Here is an 18674-nt window from a genome sequence, read left to right as displayed (position 1 = left end):
GACGTGGGGCAGGGAAGGAGCACGAGGGTGGGGCAGGGCGACGTGGGGCAGGGAAGGTGCACGAGGGTGGGGCAGGGTGATGTGGGGCAGGGAAGGAGCACAAGGGTGGGGCAGGGCGACGTGGGGCAGGGAAGGAGCACGAGGGTGGGGCAGGGCGACGTGGGGCAGGGAAGGAGCACGAGGATGGGGCAGGGCGACGTGGGGCAGGGAAGGTGCACGAGGATGGGGCAGGGCGACGTGGGGCAGGGAAGGCGCACGAGGATGGGGCAGGGTGACGTGGGGCAGGGAAGGTGCACGAGGATGGGGCAGGGCGACGTGGGGCAGGGAAGGAGCATGAGGACGTGGCAGGGCGACGTTGGGCAGGGAAGGCGCACGAGGGTGGGGCAGGGCGACGTGGGGCAGAGAAGGGGCACGAGGGTGGGGCAGAGAAGGGGCACGAGGGTGGGGCAGGGCGACGTGGGGCAGGGAAGGCGCACGAGGACGTGGCAGGGCGACGTGGGGCAGGGAAGGCGCACGAGGACATGGCAGGGCGAAGTGGGGCAGGGAAGGCGCACGAGGCCGTGGCAGGGCGACGTGGGGCAGGGAAGGCGCACGAGGACATGGCAGGGCGATGTGGGGCAGGGAAGGCGCACAGAAGTCTCCTGAGCTCACTGCAGTGAGCTGGGAGGGGCCTATCCCCACACACCCCTTCCCTCTCCTGGCACCTTATGGCCCTGGCTGGGGGGAGTCCTGGGGATCTACTCAGCCATATCACCCCCCGTTACCCAGTGGGGTCTGTTTTAACACATCCCCCCAGTCAGACGACCAGGCCCTGGGAGGCAAGACGTTCTCTCTGCCATCCGCCCGGCTCAGCTCTGCGGGGAGCACTGTGGGCTCCCGGCCCCACTAACCCAATTGCTGATAGCGCAGCCTCTAATGGGCACGGCCTGCTGTCCGCTGCCTGGGTGCGACTAGGGCTGCCCAGCGCCTGGGGCCGTGTGCACATCGTAACATGGCACATCACCTTACACCCCCAGAAAGGGTGTCAACGGCTGGACTCCGCCAGTCACTCGCCTGTGGCACGAGGACGAATCCTGCTCCCACCACCAGAGCTTTGCTGCCCGGCCCTTAACTGATTGTCCCATTACTGAGGCCTTGGGACTGCAGGGCTGAACCCTTCGTCAGTCCCCCAGGCCGAGCACCCCCAACAAGAGTCTGGGGGACACACACTCCATGTCCTTCCTGGCAGCCAGCAGCGTCTCAGCATTCCTCTTGGAGCAATCCAGCCCCACACGCAGCGCCTGCTCTGCCCCCCTGCCCCACTAAGGGGGGAGGGTCTGACACCACCACATGGCAGGGTGCACTAGCCAGGGCAAGTGCTAGGCTGAAAGGCAGCATGCCCAGTGTGAGGACGGGCCAGGAGTCACCCCACTCCACCCCCGCAGGTTCCCCTCTGGTACAGGGATAACGATCCCAACCCATCTCCCAGGGCCAGCGGGGTTGATGACGACGCTCGTTTCGATTGTGAGCTCTCTGGGCCCGGGACCCAGTCTGTGTCTGTGCACCCCCAGCCCCCCGGGCACCCCGCCATGTCAGCGTTGCCAGGAGCCAGCCTGGGGCCCAGCCTGCGGGTGCTGTGCAGACACAGCCCTAGCGCGCTGGAGTCAGCAGGAGCAGGTCCCACAGCGGAGGGAGAAGAGGGGAGTTTATGACACACCAGCCAATGAGGTTCCTGTGAGTCACACGCTGCTCTGGACGGAGCCTCCTTTGGGGTCTTCCCAGCAAATGCAGGGGCGGGGAGTGCAGTAGGAGATGCCAGCCCTGGGGCAGCTGCTGGCCTGGCCCTGGCTTTGCAGACCACACAGACTGGGGTGGAGCAGCAGCAGCTCCAGCCAGCACAGCGTCTGCAGGGGAAGGCACAGGAACGACACTGCCCTGGACTGCACATGGGGAGCTCCCAGGGACAGCTCGCAAGTCAGGCATGGGCCCCCGGGAGCCAGGGGGGCAGAATCGAGCCTGGGGTCACACAGGTGTGTCTCGCATGTCAAACCTGGCTGCACCAGCCTTGCCACAGTACACAGTTGGGGGCATCTCTCGCAGCGAACCCCCAAGCTGGGATCCCAGCACGGGCACCAAGGCGAATGCCGGAGTCCCCAGGACAGTGCCAGGAGCACGCAGTGACACATGGAGCAGGGCCACTGCAGCCCTAAGGCAACAATGCCAGCAGCACAGCGCCCCCCAGTGCTGCACTGAAGCACCAGGGTCAGCAACAACTCTGGGAGGAGAGCGCCCCCTACTGAGCCCCCCACCCCACTCCCTGCAGGGCCGGGCCCCCTCACACTGCACTGGGGCATGGGGTGAGCACCCCTCGTCACTCACCTCTTCCGAGAGGAAGCCCAGCCGCCCTCTGGGTCTGCAGCAGTTTCAAGAGCTGAAATTTTGTGCTAACCCCATAGTCACCCCCTTAATACTTACCTCCTGTTACACCTGGCCTCGCAACTCAGCTTCTGCAGGGCCAACCACACCGCCAGGCCTGGGTGTAGCTGGGTTGTTCCTGGCCAAATGGATTCTAGTTATCAAAATGGAGAAATCACTGAAAATAACAAGTCCTTTGCCCGTGTTGAGTGCTTCATGCGCTCAAAGCCCTGCATGCATATTCACAAAATCACAGAATATCAGGGTTGGAAGGGACCTCAGGAGGTATCTAGTCCAACCCCCTGCTCAAAGCAGGACCAACACCCACTAAATCATCCCAGCCAGGGCTTTGTCAAGCCTGACCGTAAAAACCTCTAAGGAAGGAGATTCCACCACCTCCCTAGGGAACCCATTCCAGTGCTTCACCACCCTCCTCGTGAAAAAGGTTTTCCTAATATCCAACCTAAACCTCCCCCACTAATGAACCGCATGAAACCTGCCTGAGCCAAGCTTCCTACCCTTTCCCAGGTCTGGGCACCGGCTTCTAAGGTCTAATCATTTCCCACCCAGCAAGCTTATAAAGATAGTGTCAGGCCCGGCTGAGGGTTTGGGCTGCAGAGACCTCGGCCATGCAAAACACACCAGAAAACGGCCTTGTCTCCTTTCCCTACCGGTACAGGAAGAGGGGAGTTCAAACACCACAGAAAGGTGCAGTATTGAGTGAGGCTGTCAGAGTGACAATGTCCCTGGGTCCCAGTCCCTGTAGCTAGAGATAGTTTTTGAAGGAAAAACTCCCTTGTTGGACAGTCTGTTAGCGAGTACTAAAGACAGATCTCTGGTCTTTTGGGCCAAGAGAAGAGGTTAGTGGAGCTGGGCTGGAGCTGCTGCTGAAGCTGGATCCCGTTTCCTAGCTGACAAAACCAGATGAACACACGCGACGGGGGAGAGAAAAGAGCAGCAGAGAGCGAGGCTGCAGCTTCTGTCCCTGGGGTGTCCCTCACTTGCCACCTCCCTGCTGGAGAAACCCAGGCCCAGCCCACATCTGGTCAGATCAGCCATTCCGAGACCTGGCAAACTCGTACCAGCGCCGGGCTGTTCAGGGCGCTGCTTTTAGCTGCCTTAGGCTGGCTGCAGGCTCACAGCCATGCTGCACAATAAGCCAAGCTCTTCTTAGACAGAAGGCAAAGGAGAGAGGGCAGAAGAGAAAAGAACAAAGAGAGGAAGGAAAAGGATACACCAGGTTGAGGAGCTGGACAGTGTGACAGTCTCCCATCCCAGGTGGTGGCTGGGATTCAGCTGGAGCCAGGGAGGCAGCGCTGTGATCTGGGTCCTTCTCTCCCACTCAGTCTGGCCAGGTCAGACCAGCTCTAAGTATCATGGGGATGAAGGCCCAGGGTACCAGGAGATGGGGGTGGCATCCAGGATGGTGCAGCTTGCTTCAGGAGTCAATTTTCCCCCCAAAGTCTCCTTTTTTAAGGACCCAAAAGGCAGTGATGGAAGGAACAGCCCACAGCCTCATTATTTTATCCACCTATTAGGCCTAGTTTCTGAGAAACCAATTTTGGTCCATTGATTTCTGATCCCACCCTGTTCTTGTTCACCATGGGTGACCTTAACACAGTCCTCGAGTTCTATCTGGAGCCCTTTTGTTGGGATTAATTCAGCGCGTCTCCCTTTGGCACCTTGTCCCACCAACACTGGTTGTTATCAGTTATTGTGACATCTTAGCAATTTACATTCACATTTGACAGTTGAGCTCACAATTAGGGGAAATTTGTACTCCCAATTATTACAACACACCTTCCTGCGCCCCCTGGGATCTGCACGCATTTCAGTGACATCTCTCTCTTGCCATTCACCGCGAGTGAATCTATCAGTCCCTTCCCCACCAACTTTATCTGAACACATTTAATGGCGGTGACTCATCTCGCCAAACACAGAATGCTTAGCCGTGGGCTTTGGTTCCTTTCTATTTTGATTGTTGGTTGAGTTACTAGTGAATATTTTATCTCCAGGATTGTGAAACTGTCACATTTCGGTTATCATTGTATATGCATTTCTGGGAATCTTTTGCAAGCTTCAGAGCACACTACAGAACTATAAACCACTGAAGTGCAGGGATCACGTCACTTCACTCACCACTGACATGCAGCTGCTTCTGGAGCAGGATGCAGTAGCTGCTTAACAATGGTACGCAGCACTATGGGAGCAGGGGGACAGGAATCCTGCTAAAGGATGAGTAAATTGCAGTTACTCAGGTCACAAATTCTGCCACCTCTCATCTTGCAAAACAAGGGAAACAGGAAGGCAAGGGGTAAATGGCAGGTTCCCAAGGGTAGTCAAGCCAAACAGAAATCCTTCAAAGTGGAAGTCTAACCATGGCAAAGCCAACACACAGGAGCAGAACTCACAACAGGTGATAAGAAAGAGGAAAATCAGAATGGCCAAAATGGAGTTCGAAGAACCAATATCTAACAGTGTAAAAACAAAAGTTTCTGTAAGTCGATCAGAATCAGGAAGCCTGGGAAAGAACTGGATCACCATGGGTTAAATATCAGAGGGGTAGCCATGTTGGTCTGGATCTGTAAAAGCAACAAAGAATCCTGTGGCACCTTACAGACTAACAGACGTATTGGAGCATGAGCTTTCGTGGGTGAATACCCACTTCATCGAATGCCTGGGTTAAAGGAGCAGTAAAGGAAGTGCTGGACATTGCTGAGAAGATTGAAGCAAATAATTTCTTTGCTTCAATCTTCAACACCAAGGATGTTGGGGAGAGCTGACCCCACACTTGCTGTATTCTGTGACCAGTGCAGAGGTTCTCTCAGAGACTGAGATGCAAGAAGTAGGAGTGCTGAAGCAAATTGATCATTTAAAAACCAGTCCCCAGGCCCAGATGGTCTAAATCAAGGAGTTCGTGAAGGAGTTTAAATATAAAGTAGCTGATCTGCTAACAAAACCCTGCAATCTCTTATTAAAACCAGACACTGTTCTGGAGAACTGGAGGGCTGCAAATGTTGTACCTGTATTTTAAAAAAAGGTCTCGGGGTGATCTGGAGAATTATAGACCAGTACACCTTACATCTGCATCTGACAGATTGGTAGAAACAATAATTGAAAACAGAATAGCAACACCTGGAAGATCATGATCTGGCAAGATCTAGCCAGCATGGATTCTGCAAAGGAAACTTGTGTCTCTCGAATCACTTGGAATTCTTTAAACGTGTCAGTAACATAGTGCATAGAGGACAAGTGGCTGACATGCTTTATCTAAGTTCCAAAAGGCCTTTCACCGGGCCCCGCACAAGAGGCTACTAAGGAAGCCAAGTCATCACTAGGTGAGATGCAAAGTACCATCATGGATCAAAAATTGGCTAAAGAGACAGGAAACAGCATAGGAGTAAATGGTCAATTCTTCTCCCAGCAGAAGGCGAACAGCAGGGCCGCAAGGCTCAGTACCAAGTCCCGTGCTGTTCGATATGTTTATTAATGATCTGAAAAGGGGAGCAAAATCTGCAGCTGACACAGAGTTATTTAGATTAATCAGGACCAGAGAGGACTGGGAGAACTTCAGAGAGAGCTAAACAAGCCGGGTGAATGGGCAACGATAGCAAATGGAATCCAACAGCAAATCAAAGTAATGCACGAATAAGAGGGGCCATGATAAAGCCTATAAAAAAATGCCTGTTCTAGAGACAAGCGATCAGGAACTTTTTTCTTCTGGGCTCACAACACACAAACAGGGGGACATTCAATGAGATTAGAGGGGGAAACCGAAAACCAATACGAGGAAATCGTTTTTCCCACAATGAGTACTTAGCTGGCGGAACTCATGGCAATAGGAAATTGTCGAAATCAAGACCTTAGTAAGATTCAAAAGGGGGTTGGATATTTCTATGGCAAGACTATCTCCAGGGGTATCAATATTAATGGTAACAGATTTTGTGGCAGGGATGGTAAAGCTGCTGCTGTGAGGCTTAACCCATCTCTGGATATTAGGGACCAGGAGGAGAACGAATATGGGGTGCAGATTATTCCACTGCTATTGCAGAGCTTTTGCGCCTTCCACTGAAGCAGCTGGTGCTGGCCTCTGCCTGAGGCAGGTTTCTGGGTTTGGGGCCTCAGGTGGGATAATGCTGCAGTTTGTATGCAGATGCAGCCCGGGTTTTGCTGCCCTCCAGCCAGGTAACCCTGTGCTGGGGTGTTTGGGTCAACACTGACTCAGGGAGTGAGAGCGCCCTGCCCCACACCTGCAGCACAGCAAGACTCTGAGCACCCCTTAGCGAGTCCCATCCAAGTACTGATTAGACACAACCAGGTCTGGCCCTGCCTGGCTTATAAGAAAAACTCACCTCCCATCCTAAGGCAGCATTCAATGCTTTCCTGCCTGCAGCTCACCTGTCACCTCCCCTTGGTTTCAGCAGTCGGCAGCCAGGCCCACACCCAGGTAGAGGAATGCCAGGTGTGCTGGATTCTGGAGGAAGGGTGCAACAAGCCCACAGTTGTGTCGGGAAAGCCACCCACGTCCTCAGCTGAAAATTGTCCCATTGTTTCTGTTAACAAATCCCTCCTGCCTCTACCATGCTCGCTGCCCTCACTCCAGCCAGGCTGTGAGATCCTGGGAGCCCACTGGGTGCCTTGTTCTGCAGGCGCCCAGCTGTGGTGTCCTCACGTCTCTGGCGTCCCATCAGGTGCTCAGAGGAAACCACGTGGCCATGAACACCTCAGCCCAGGCCCACGCTGCGGCAGCGCCAAACCTGCCAGGCATGTTCCAAACCCTCCATAGGGGGAAAGACGGACAGGGGGTGCAGGAAACGGATGTGACGGCCAAGCAATGAGATGGGGGGAGCAGCTTGTTGGTCACACGTTTGTTTGGCTGTCGTCAGCACACTCAATTCTCCCCACTCCCAACCACCCTCCTGCTTTTCTCCCACTCCAGTCCCAGAGGCCTGGCATACCTCCCGAGCCCCCTCCTCCAGGCACGGGGGCGGTTCACTCTGGAGCTGAAAGAGATAAGCAGAGGGCTTGACCAGTTGGATCCTTGAGGGCACCATATGTCAGGGACTGGGCTGTAGCCGGTGTTGTCAGAGCAGGAGTCAGGCCTAGTGGTCAGAGCAGAAAGTCTGAACCAGAGTCCCAGTGCCAGAGCCAAGAGCCAAGACAGAGTCAGAACCAGGAACCCTGGTCGCGGGTCCCTGCAGGAGCGAGGCAGGGACAGGACCAGATCAAGGGCAGGGTCCAGGCTGGGGCAGGGCAGAAGCTCACGTCCAGCTCGTTAGGCCAGGAGGGATTGGAGAGCCACTAGCCTGGGGAATTCAGCGCCCCAGCTGCTCCTTGCTGGCACCCCAGCACCAGCCCGAGGCCTGGCTGGAGAAGGGCTTTCCTCCTCCAGGTCAGCTCCACCCGTATCCCGCAGTGACATCACGACCCTGGGCTCAGGGCATCTGCTGGTGACTACAGCAACGACTATGATGTCACAAGCGCAGAGTTGAGGAGCTGGGGAAGGAGCCACCCAGAGAGCTGTGTGGTAACCATCTCAGAGCAGCCGTGGGACAGGGTGGGGCTTGGCCTCCCTGGAGGTGAAATGTCTGCCCCATTTGATGCCATGGAATGAATTCCAGGGCCAAGAGGTCAGCAATGGAGACAGGAGTAGAAGTCACCCAGCTCCCCAGTGACTGACAGGAAACACTGGGTTTATTCCCAGCAAAGAGTGGCTTGGAGGGACTCAAATTAATAACACAAACTTTGATTTAAAATTCTATTAGGCCATCAATGACTGCCCACATGTCTGGGCACTCTGCCGGCAGCATGCAAGGGCCAGTTGTGATAAATGGTTTTATCGGGATTTCATAAGGGCTGAATTAGTTGCAGATAGGAAATTTTCTGATATTAATTACAATTTTGTAACAAGCTAACAGTTACCGGCATTTCCTCTCTCAGCTGGACTGAGATCCAGTCCCGCTCCCTTCTCCAAAGGAACCCTGCGTGCAGCAGTGAGCGATGCTGCTAGAATCTGCCTGCCTACAGCAAAAGCGCGTGGTCTAATGGATAGGACAATGGCCTGGGACTGGGACTCGGGAAACGTGGGCTTTACGCCATCTCCATTGCTCGCCTGCTATCCGACCTTGAACAGTCACTTTCCCTGCTCTCTACCTGAGTTTCCCCTCCCACCTTTGGTCTGTCTCCATTGTAAGCTTTTGGGGCAGGGACTGTCTTTCACTGGGTGTCGGTGCAGCGCCTGGTACGGTTAGTATGAGTTGTACTGTGGTAGCACCCAGGAGCATCAGTCTTGGACCAGGACTCCAGTGTGCTAAGCACTGTCTAAACAGAACAAAAAGGCACTCAAGCCGCAGAACGTTTACAGTCCTGGGCCCGCTGATCTGACACCGAACAGCCAAAACTCGGTCTGACGGTGTCTATCTGCGCCCATAGCTCCCTCGAGTTGGGAATTGCACCAGCGTAGATGGTGAGGGGCAAACAGTGCCACGCTGCAACATGCACTGACGCCCACCACCCAGTGTAAGCCAGGTGTGAGTGCCAATGACCTGCACGGGGGCCTGCATCATACCACGGGCTGCCACCCAGGACCGGCCCCAGTGTGCACAAGAGCTGAGTGGAAGGGGTGACATTGACCCCTGGGAATGACAGGCCGGGAGAGGTTTCCCCTCGCATGACAGGTCGGGCTGCAGCAGACTTGACCTGCGAAAGATCTGGAAGATGCTTTTGAGCCTTTAATCTCCTGTGAAGAGCACGAAGAGGAGCAGTGTGGGCAGGAAGCACTAATCACCTGGTGCCTGCTGGCCAGCACAGATAAATACATAATTCCTGAAAGCCCAGTGCTGAGTTAGCGCTGCTGTCAGCTACTCTCCTGCCCTTAGTAAAGTGGGGTTTCCTAGCCCGGCTCCAGTCAATTTCATTTTTGCAGAGGTGTTGTGTCCTCTCCCTTACCCTCGGCTGAGCAGCCCCTGGCCCATCAAAGTGAGGCTCGCAGCTGGGGAATGTAAGAAAGACTCGGCGCACAGGGCTCCAGCCAGGATTGACTCTGCTGCACACCTGCTCTTTGATCAGCCAGCGAAGCAGAGGGGTGGGGAGCAGCTGGCAGGCTGTCCTGTCCACAGTAATCAATCCAAGACTCGCCTGCAGGGGAAGGGGGCTGGATTTATCCCTGGGGTTGCAATGAAGCAAGTCCTGAGATGTCGATTCAGATCTGGAGAGTCCTTCCAGCAGGGCCCGGAGCTCTGGCCCTGACAAGCTGTCGCGGAGTCCACGGGCGATGCTCCGGAACTGCTCCCCACCAAGACAGTCAGGACTTTGGGGAGCCTCCTCTCCCTTGGAGCAGACTTGTTCAGGGCAAGAAGCTCACACGGCTTCACCTCCTGGGTCTCTCCTTGGAGCATTCAGCATCCCCTGCCCCTCCGGGCGCTTCCCACAGCGAGTCCACCCCAGCGGGGTCCTGGGGAAGCCACAGGGTCCTGCACCCTCACTTTGCAGTCAGACGTGACTCTCAGCCAGCCAGTAAAACAGAGGTTTATTCAATGACAGGAACAGGGTCTAAAACAGAGCATGTAGGTACAGAGAACCGGACCCTTCGGCCGGGTCCATTCTGGGGGGCAGTGAGCCAGACCCCCACGTCTGCCCTCAGCCAGCTCCAGACTAACTACCCCTCCCAGCCCCTCCTCTCTCCTCAGCCCCTTTCCCGGGCCAGGAGGTCACCTGATCCCTTTGTCTCCAACACCTTCAGCTGGCACCTTTGCAGAGGAGGGGCCCAGGTCATCAGTTGCTAGGAGACAGAGTGCCAGGCAGTTAGGTGCACTGGCCCTTTGCTCTGCCAGATACTTAAGAACTGCCATGGGGACACTGAGGCACCAACACAGTATTTAGAGAAAACATTAAGAACATTCCCAGTTCGTCACATCTCTCCCCCCTTCGAGACCGAACTGAGCGAGGTCACTCCAGCCAGTGACCTGGGGAAGTTCGAACCCACCAAGGTTCCCATGGATGCCCCAGCATCTCTCCCATTTTTTGGTGTGAGTTACACCAGGACAGTCCAGTCTCACGCCCTTCCTTAGGTTGGGTGTGCTTGATGGCACTTGCAGGCCGCATGTGGGAAGGTTTATGCAGCCCACACCCTTTGCCACCCCAATACCCCTGGGGTTCAAGCTGGGATTGGGTTTTTTTCCAGCCCTCTGGTCTGCGATTTGGGCTCTTTTGGTTAAGAGCCCCCATCTTGGCCTTTGCCAGCTTTGGGCTTGGGGCAGCCGCTTCCCACTTTGTGGCCCAGACACAACACCTCTGCCGTCCCCACCTTACACTTTTCAGCTTTTACTGTCAGTCCCACCTCCTTGAGGCAGCCCAGCCCCCTCTTCACCTGGGACACCTGTTCCTCCCAGGTCTGGCTAAAGATGCACATTATCAGTGTCTGTCAGGGCCAAGTTCTCCATCGCCCTTTGCTTGTCTAGAATCTCCCCAGGCCTAGGCATGGGGTCGGCATCGGACACTGTGATGGCTTTAAGCTTCTGATAGCCCCCATAAAACCAGATTATTCTGTCTCGCTTGGGGATCAGCCCCACGGGTGAGGCCCATGGGCTGTTGAACAGCTGGATCCCATCTAAAGCCAGCATGTCCCTGACCTCTCTCTCCAGGTTCTGGGCTGCTTTCCCAGTGACTCTGAACGGGGAACACCTGATGGGGAGATTGTCTCCCACCTCAGGGAAGAGATCCCCCAGGGGGTCTTCCCCCATTTTCATCCAATTCTTCCCCTTCAGGTCCAGGGGTCCCCTCACTCTCCTCCCATTCAGCAGCTCAAATGGGAAGAACCCTGTGGATTCCTGGGGCACCACCAGCTGCCTCCCGATTCCCCCCAGTTCTACTTCCCCTTGGGGAGCCCATTCCCGGTACAGGAATCCCTTCTCCTGCAGGACTTTGTCCCTGCAGCCTTCCCCAAGGGGGTTTGCAGCGCTGTGGCCAGCAAGTTCCCTCAGCTTCTCCAAGGAGGGATCCCTCTGCAGCTCGGTCTGGGATTCAGCTGTTGGGGCAGGGAGTGGGACCTGCTCCCTCTCGCTGGCTGGGCCTGGGGTCACAGCCCCCCTGAGCCCTGCCCCTGGTAGCTCCCTCCCTGCTGTGTAATCACTTCCCAGCAGCACGTCTGGACCAGGCAAACCTGTTTGGCAGCTGACCTGCCCTGCCCGGGTGTCCCCCCACTCAGCTGGGGTCTCAGCTCCCCTCCGTGCTCAGCGCTGCCCTTGCTGTCCCAGTGGGGGCAGGCAGCGAGCTCTCTGCTCTGGTCACAGCATCAGAGCCAGCGTGAGCCCCCTCTTGGGTGTGCAGGGGGGCGGGGAGCATCTCTCCCTCCCACTCAGTCCCAGGGGGCTGGTTACAGGTAGGCAGGTATCCTGAGCCCAGCAGCCCCTTCCCCCTGCCAGCCAGGTTATTTGCATTTTCACTGACCATTTTCATCCTAGCCAATTGGTTCCCTGGATTTGAATTCAAACCCTCGGCCGTTACAGGAGCAGGGCCTGGATCCTGTCCCATGGGGAGACAGTCACCCCCCAACAGGGCCTCCCAGCCGATATCCTGGAGAACCCCAACTACCAGCCAGCCCGACCCCTCCTGGGTCTGCACAGGGATCTGGGCCATAGGCAGGGCGAGGGGCTTCACCTCGGGGACCTTCACCCAGGTCCCACAGTCCCTCAGCATCTGGGGCTGCACCACTACAGTTCTCTCTGTCCCAGGGTCTCGCCCCTGCAGGCGTGTTTCCCCACTGACCCCTGGGCAGCCCCCTATGTCTCTCTGCTCCACCATCACCAGTCCACGCTGCTGCTGCTTCTCCTGCAGCTTTTCCTCGGGCTCTTGCTTTCTCTCACAGTCCTCTCGCTCTCTCGGGCTCTGCTCCCATCCCATCCATCTCCAATCCCCTGATGGGGAACCCAATCGTGAAGACCCTGGTCTGGTTGGGGACCAGACTCTCGGGGATGCCTGGCTGATGCTCCAGCTGCTCTCAGATCCTCTTGTAGCCCCATCTGGGCCAGGAATCTGCTCCTCAGAGTGGTCCTTCTCCTCCAACTGCACGATTAACTGTGCCTTGGTGAACGTCCCCATGCGTAACCCTCTCTTTGTGCACAGGATCACAATGTCCTTCTTAAGGAGATGGTGATAGGCCATCACTTCACCATTCCCAAGTGGCTCTGGACTCACAGGCCTGTGTGCTCTTGGCTCCCCCATGGTTTCCAGGAAGAACTCCTGGTGTGCCAGCCCTTCTCGTGATCACCACCTCTTTGCCAGGGTCGAGCTGCAGACTCCTCCGCCCCTGGGACTGCTCCTGCAATCCCCCGGGGAACCCTGCTACTGCAAAGATCCTTCTCTCTCCCAGGGTCGAGAGGCAAGCTCCTCCGCCCCGAGACTGCTCGCTGCAGTCCTCAGGGGGACCCCGTTACTCCAACAGTCCTCCTCGCTGGTCACACACTCCCAGAGGTTAACTGCCCCCTGAAACCGTCCCTCTCTGAGCCTTCAGCACGCCTGGTCCTCATTATCCCTCCTTTGTTTTACTGCTCCCCAGTCACTTACTGCAAGCAGCGCCATTCACGGGGTGCAGTACGTCCCGCCGCTGCCACCAGTTGTCACGGAGTCCCCGGGCGATGCTCCGGAACTGCTCCCCACCAAGCCAGTCAGGACTTTGGGGAGCCTCCTCTCCCTTGGAGCAGACTTGTTCAGGGCAAGAAGCTCACACGGCTTCACCTCCTGGGTCTCTCCTTGGAGCATTCAGCATCCTCTGCCCCTCTGGGCACTTCCCACAGCGAGCCCACCTCAGCGGGGTCCTGGGGAAGCCACAGGGTCCTGCACCCCCACTTTGCAGTCAGACGTGACTCTCAGCCAGCCAGTAAAACAGAGGTTTATTCGATGACAGGAACAGGGTCTAAAACAGAGCATGTAGGTACAGAGAACCGGACCCCTCGGCCGGGTCCATTCTGGGGGGCAGTATGCCAGACCCCCATGTCTGCCCTCAGCCAGCTCCAGACTAACAACCCCTCCCAGCCCCTCCTCTCTGCTCAGCCCCTTTCCCGGGCCAGGAGGTCACCTGATCCCTTTGTCTCCAACACCTTCAGCTGGCACCTTTGCAGGGGAGGGGCCCAGGCCATCAGTTGCCAGGAGACAGAGTGTCAGGCATTTAGGTGCACTGGCCCTTTGCTCTGCCAGATACTTAAGAACTGCCATGGGGACACTGAGGCACCAACACAGTATTTAGAGAAAACATTAAGAACTTTCCCAGTTCGTCACACAAACATTGACCCTGCTCATTGCCACCAGGTGCCGGCGTGGCTAGCAGTCAGGTCTGTGGGAGCGGAGCGTGCCGAGCAGTGCCCGCTGGCCCGGTAGGCTGAGCTGTCAGCTTGCAAGGCAAGGCGCTACCCAAGGAGCTGGGGCCCGGCTAGAGGTTGCTCTACCACCAGCAGGGGATGTGTGGGGTGGCTGAGAGTTCAGTGGGGCTGGGCCTGTGTGCACTGGAACCAGGAGCTCTGCGTCAGAGCCCCAGGTTACTCAGAGCCAGGATTGAACAAACTCAGGAAGAAAGCTCCCAGCACCAGGAGGGTTTCTGGAGACGGCCAGGAAGGGGTGGTCAGCCCCATGAATTCATTTCTGCGCTCCAGCCCAGCGCGGAAGGAGTTGGAGGGGTCTATTGTCATCCCTAATCCCAGGGCATTCTGCCCACATCTCCCCAGGGAGCAGCACCTCTAACTCCAGCACAAAACGGAGCCTGATCCAAACACAGCCAATCTCCTGCCACCACGGGCTGCAGCTCCCAGAGGCTTTTCCCGTGGCCTCTCAGTGCCGGAAGGAGGACACCCTCTTCCTTTCCTTTCCATCCCCTGCTGCAGGAGCCGCTTTCCCAACTGAGCCACCTGCTGCTTGACTCCTTCCCAGCTGGGTCTGAGGACTTGACAGACCCCGGCCTCCCGGCCCTGAAAGGAGCAGCCCAGCCTGTTACAGGGCCTTCCCATGCTCGTGGCATGCTCGGAAAGCCTATGTCCAGCTGCTAGCTGCAGAGCTGGGGTATTCCTGACCCATCCTTCCGGTCTGCAGGAAGGCCAAGGTCAGAAGGATCCCACCAGCCTAGGGTTGGCAACTTTCTAATGGCACAAACCGAACACCACTGCCCCACCTCAAGCCCGCCCCTTTCCCAAGGCCCCGCCCCTTCTCTGAGGCCCCACCCCCACTCACTCCATCCCTCCGTCACTCGCTTTCCCCCACTCTCGCTCACTTTCACTGGGCTGGGGCAGGGGGGTTGGGTGTGGAAGAGGGTAAGGGCTCTGGGGTGGGGCCAGAAATGAGAGGTTCAGAGTGTGGGAGGGGGTTCCTGGCTGAGGCAGGGCTCCAGCTGGGGATGTGGGCTCTGGGTGGGGCCAGGGATGGTGGGTTTGGGGTGCAGGAGGGGGCTCTGGGCTGGAGCCAAGGGATTCGGAGTGCGGGAGCAGGCTCAGGGCTGGGGCAGGGGGCTGGGGTGTGGGCTCCAGCCGGGGGCTCTGGTGTGGAGCTGGGGATGAGGAGTTTAGGGTGCACAAGGGGGCTCAGGGCTGGGGTTGGGGTGTGGGAGGGGTTGCAGGGTGCAGGCTCTGGGAGGGGATCGAGCTGGGGCAGGGGGTTGGGCTATGGGAGGGAGTTAGGGTGTGTGCATACACGGGCCCAGGAAACAACCTCCTTCACCCTGTAATTGACTCACATGTTGGGTTTCCATCCTGCAAAACAGAGCCCATGCTCATCCTTGGGGTAACTCCTGCAAATCACTTCCCTGCTCCCTCCTGTCAAGGGCCAGCCCCAGCCCCAGCCCCAGTGCAGCTGGAGTGGGATTCCCAGCACTGTAACAATGCTGGTTCTGGCAGGACCCAACTGAAAGTGCCAATTCTGGACAAATTGCTTAAAGCAGGGCAGTCACTGCCCAAGGCTGGGGATTTTCCACCTCTAAGGCAAACCAAACCAGCCAGACAAAGAGGACTTTGGTCTTACCCCACTGGCTAACCACAAGTCACAAGCAATTCCCTTAGACACTCCAGTTTCCCAGTATCACCACCAGTGCCACTAGTTATGGGGATAAATGGTTTTGAAAACCAATACCCCAGTAAAGGAAAAAGAGTTCTGCTGATCCCAAACAACCAAGCCCCAGCCCCAGGTCAATATACAAACCAGATCTTACCCACAAATCACACTGTGGCCAATCCTTTAGACTCTAAAAACGAAAGGTTTATTCATAAAAGGAAAAAGATATAGATGAGAGCTAGAATTGGTTAAATGGAATCAATTACATATAGTGATGGCAAAGTTCTAAGTTCAGGCTTGTAGCTGGGATGGAATAAACTGCAGGTTCAAATCAAGTTTCTGGAACATCCCCCACTGGGATGGGTCATTCAGTCCTTTGTGTAGAGCTTCCTTGTAGAAAAGTCTCTCCAGAGGTAGAAGCAGGACAGAAGACAAGATGGAGATGAGGCATCAGCCTTTTATAGTCTTTTCCAGGTGTAAGAACCTCTTTGTCCTTACTGTGAAAAATTACAGCAAAATGGAGTCTGGAGTCACGTGGGCAAGTCCCTGCATACTTTGCTGAGTTACAAGGCGTATCTGCCTTCTCTCAATGGGTTAGTTGTATTAGCTGATTGTCCTTAATGGGCCATCAAGCAGGCTAAGCCGAGCTGACACCCACTTGTCTGGGGTGTCTCCCAGAAGCACAGCATAAGTTTGAAGTACAGACAGTATAGAGCCAATATTCATAACTTCAACTACAAAACTGATGCATACATATAGACAGCATAATCATAATCAGCAAACCATAACCTTGTCTTAGACCCCCTTTATAGAAGATTTGGTGCCACTACAGGACATTGGTTGCAACCATGTTCTATATGGTCCCAGTTCAAGTCAATAATATGAGACAGCCCCAGTGCAGCTGGAGTGGGATTCCTAGGTGTCAGGGGTACATCCCTCCCTGCCTTATGAGAATGAGCACCTGTGGCTTGGAGGATGTGGAGAAAAAAAGGGGTAACTGCACCCTGGGCAAATCAGCAATGAGGCAACTGCAGAAGATCCAGGCTTCCACTTCAAAAGCCGGTTGGCTTCATCCTTGCGAGTGGCAGGGTCTTCTGCAAGCATCACAGTGCAGATTTTCATTTTACAAGGTCAGGAAACGTCTATAGTCGGCCTGATGAATCGGCCTCACAGCCACATGCATGGGAGGGACTGGAGCACACACAATATTCAGTGCAAATAAAATAAAGAGCAATTTCTGGAGGCCCACAGCGAAGTCTCCCAACCAGCACCTGGGCAGTTAGACAGATTTCTGGCCCCCCTGTATAGGCGCTGACTCTGGGGCTGGAGCATCCGCAGAAAAAAAATAGTGGTTTCATGAGGAACTCCAGCATACGGAGGAGGAGTCAGCTAAGATTAGTCTCCATGTTTCATGCTCAAAGACAAAACTGCAAAATCTAGGACCAGGTCCTCCCACAACTCCAATCTCTCTGAACAACGAAATTGTCAAATAGTTTCCAGCTTCTGCTATCTGGGTTCTATACTTACCAGCTCCTCCAATTCTCACATGGAGGTTCTCTATCAGATTGGCATCGCAGCATCTGCCATGAGCCGTTTACAATGGAGATGGAATCAACATCATCTTAGTATGACAACCAAGTTCAGGATTTATTCGAGCCATATCCTTTCCGTAGTGTTTTACGGCTGTGAAACATGGACACTACGCCGCTGAGACTGAATAAAGCTGGAGGCTTTCCACGCAAAATGTCAACATCATATATTGGGCATAAAGTGAAATGATGTCATCTGTAATGCAGATGTTTATGGTCACTCGGGTCTACAGACTACTGGGGCCATTGTCCGCAAGCGGCACCTTACACTTTTCGGACATGTTGCAAGGATGCCACAAGACATTCCAGCGAACACAGTTCTCCGGGTGGCTTGTAACATCCGGGATAAAATCCCACCAACCGAGAGGTGGAGACGACCCAGAGCAGACCCCCTACTACATGGGTTCATCAAGTCTGTTCCGATGTTGGACTCTCAGGCTGACAAGTCTTTGTGGTTGCACAAGAATGGACCAAATGGCGAACGATCACTACGGCCGACTGTCTGGTTAAGCACTGAAGAAGAGAAAGAAGTTCCCACTGGCAGCCCTGCAGATCAGCGCCTCCCCTCCCAGCGCGTCCCACCCGCCAGCAGCCTCACAAATCAGCTCCTCTCCCTCCCTCCCAGCACATTCCTCCCACCATGTTCAGCTAGCTGTTCACCAGCATGCAGGAGGTGCTGGGGGGAGGAGCAAGACAAGAAGAGGTGGAGTAGGGACTTAGAGGAAAGAGTGGAGTGAGGGAGAGGCCTGGGGTGGAACAGAGATCGAGCACCCCCCGGGATCTGAGTAAGTCAGCGCCTATAGCCCCCTGTACGTATCCTCACCCCAGAGTCTGACATTGGATGCACCTTTACAATTAGCATTCTTAACAGCAAGAGGAGCTTTGTTTTAGTCCAACAAGTTCCTATATCTACAGTCAACCACCACCTCTCTGTGCAAGAGATGAACCTGAGGAACCCATCCGTCCATTCTCCTTCCACTCTGACTTCGCCAGCTCCGATAAGATCTCGATTCCCTACCCTCCTCAACCTCGGCCATAACATCTGATGGGAAGGTCTTTCAGTGCACAGGGCTGGAGGAACTCAAGTACCAGGGAAGCATTAGCACTGCTGGGTCTACTGGCCCTGGATAGTACACGCAAGAGTTCTGAAAGAGCTCAAGTATGAAGTAGCAGAGCAGGTAGCAAAAAAATATGCAAACTCTCATTGAAGAGAGCTACTCTACCCGAGATGGAGGGTAGCAAATGTTGTACCTGTATTTTATTAAAGAGGCTTTGGGATAATCTGGGGAAATGGAGACCAGTCAGCCTTAGATCTGTGCCTGGGAAATTGGAGGTTAAAACAATAATTAAAAATAGAATAATAAACATCTGGAAGATCAGAATATACCAGGCTATAACTAACATGGATTCTGCCAAAAAAAAATCACGTCTCACTGATCTATTAGAATTCTTCACACATGTTCATAAATGGGTGGATAAAGAAAAACCAGCTGACATAGTTTATTTAGCTTTGCAAAAGGCCTTTTGACAAGTTCCTGCTCGACAGGTTACTAAGGAGCTAAGTCACCAAGGGGATGAGAAGCAAAGTATTATTATGACTCAGAAACTGCCCCAAAAGGCAGAAAACAAAGAGTTGGAGTCACTGGTTAATTCTCCTCCCAG

Source organism: Gopherus flavomarginatus, chromosome 7 (assembly GCF_025201925.1).
Source record: "Gopherus flavomarginatus isolate rGopFla2 chromosome 7, rGopFla2.mat.asm, whole genome shotgun sequence".
Classification (NCBI taxonomy): Eukaryota; Metazoa; Chordata; order Testudines; family Testudinidae; genus Gopherus; species Gopherus flavomarginatus.
This window is presented reverse-complemented; position numbering follows the sequence as displayed.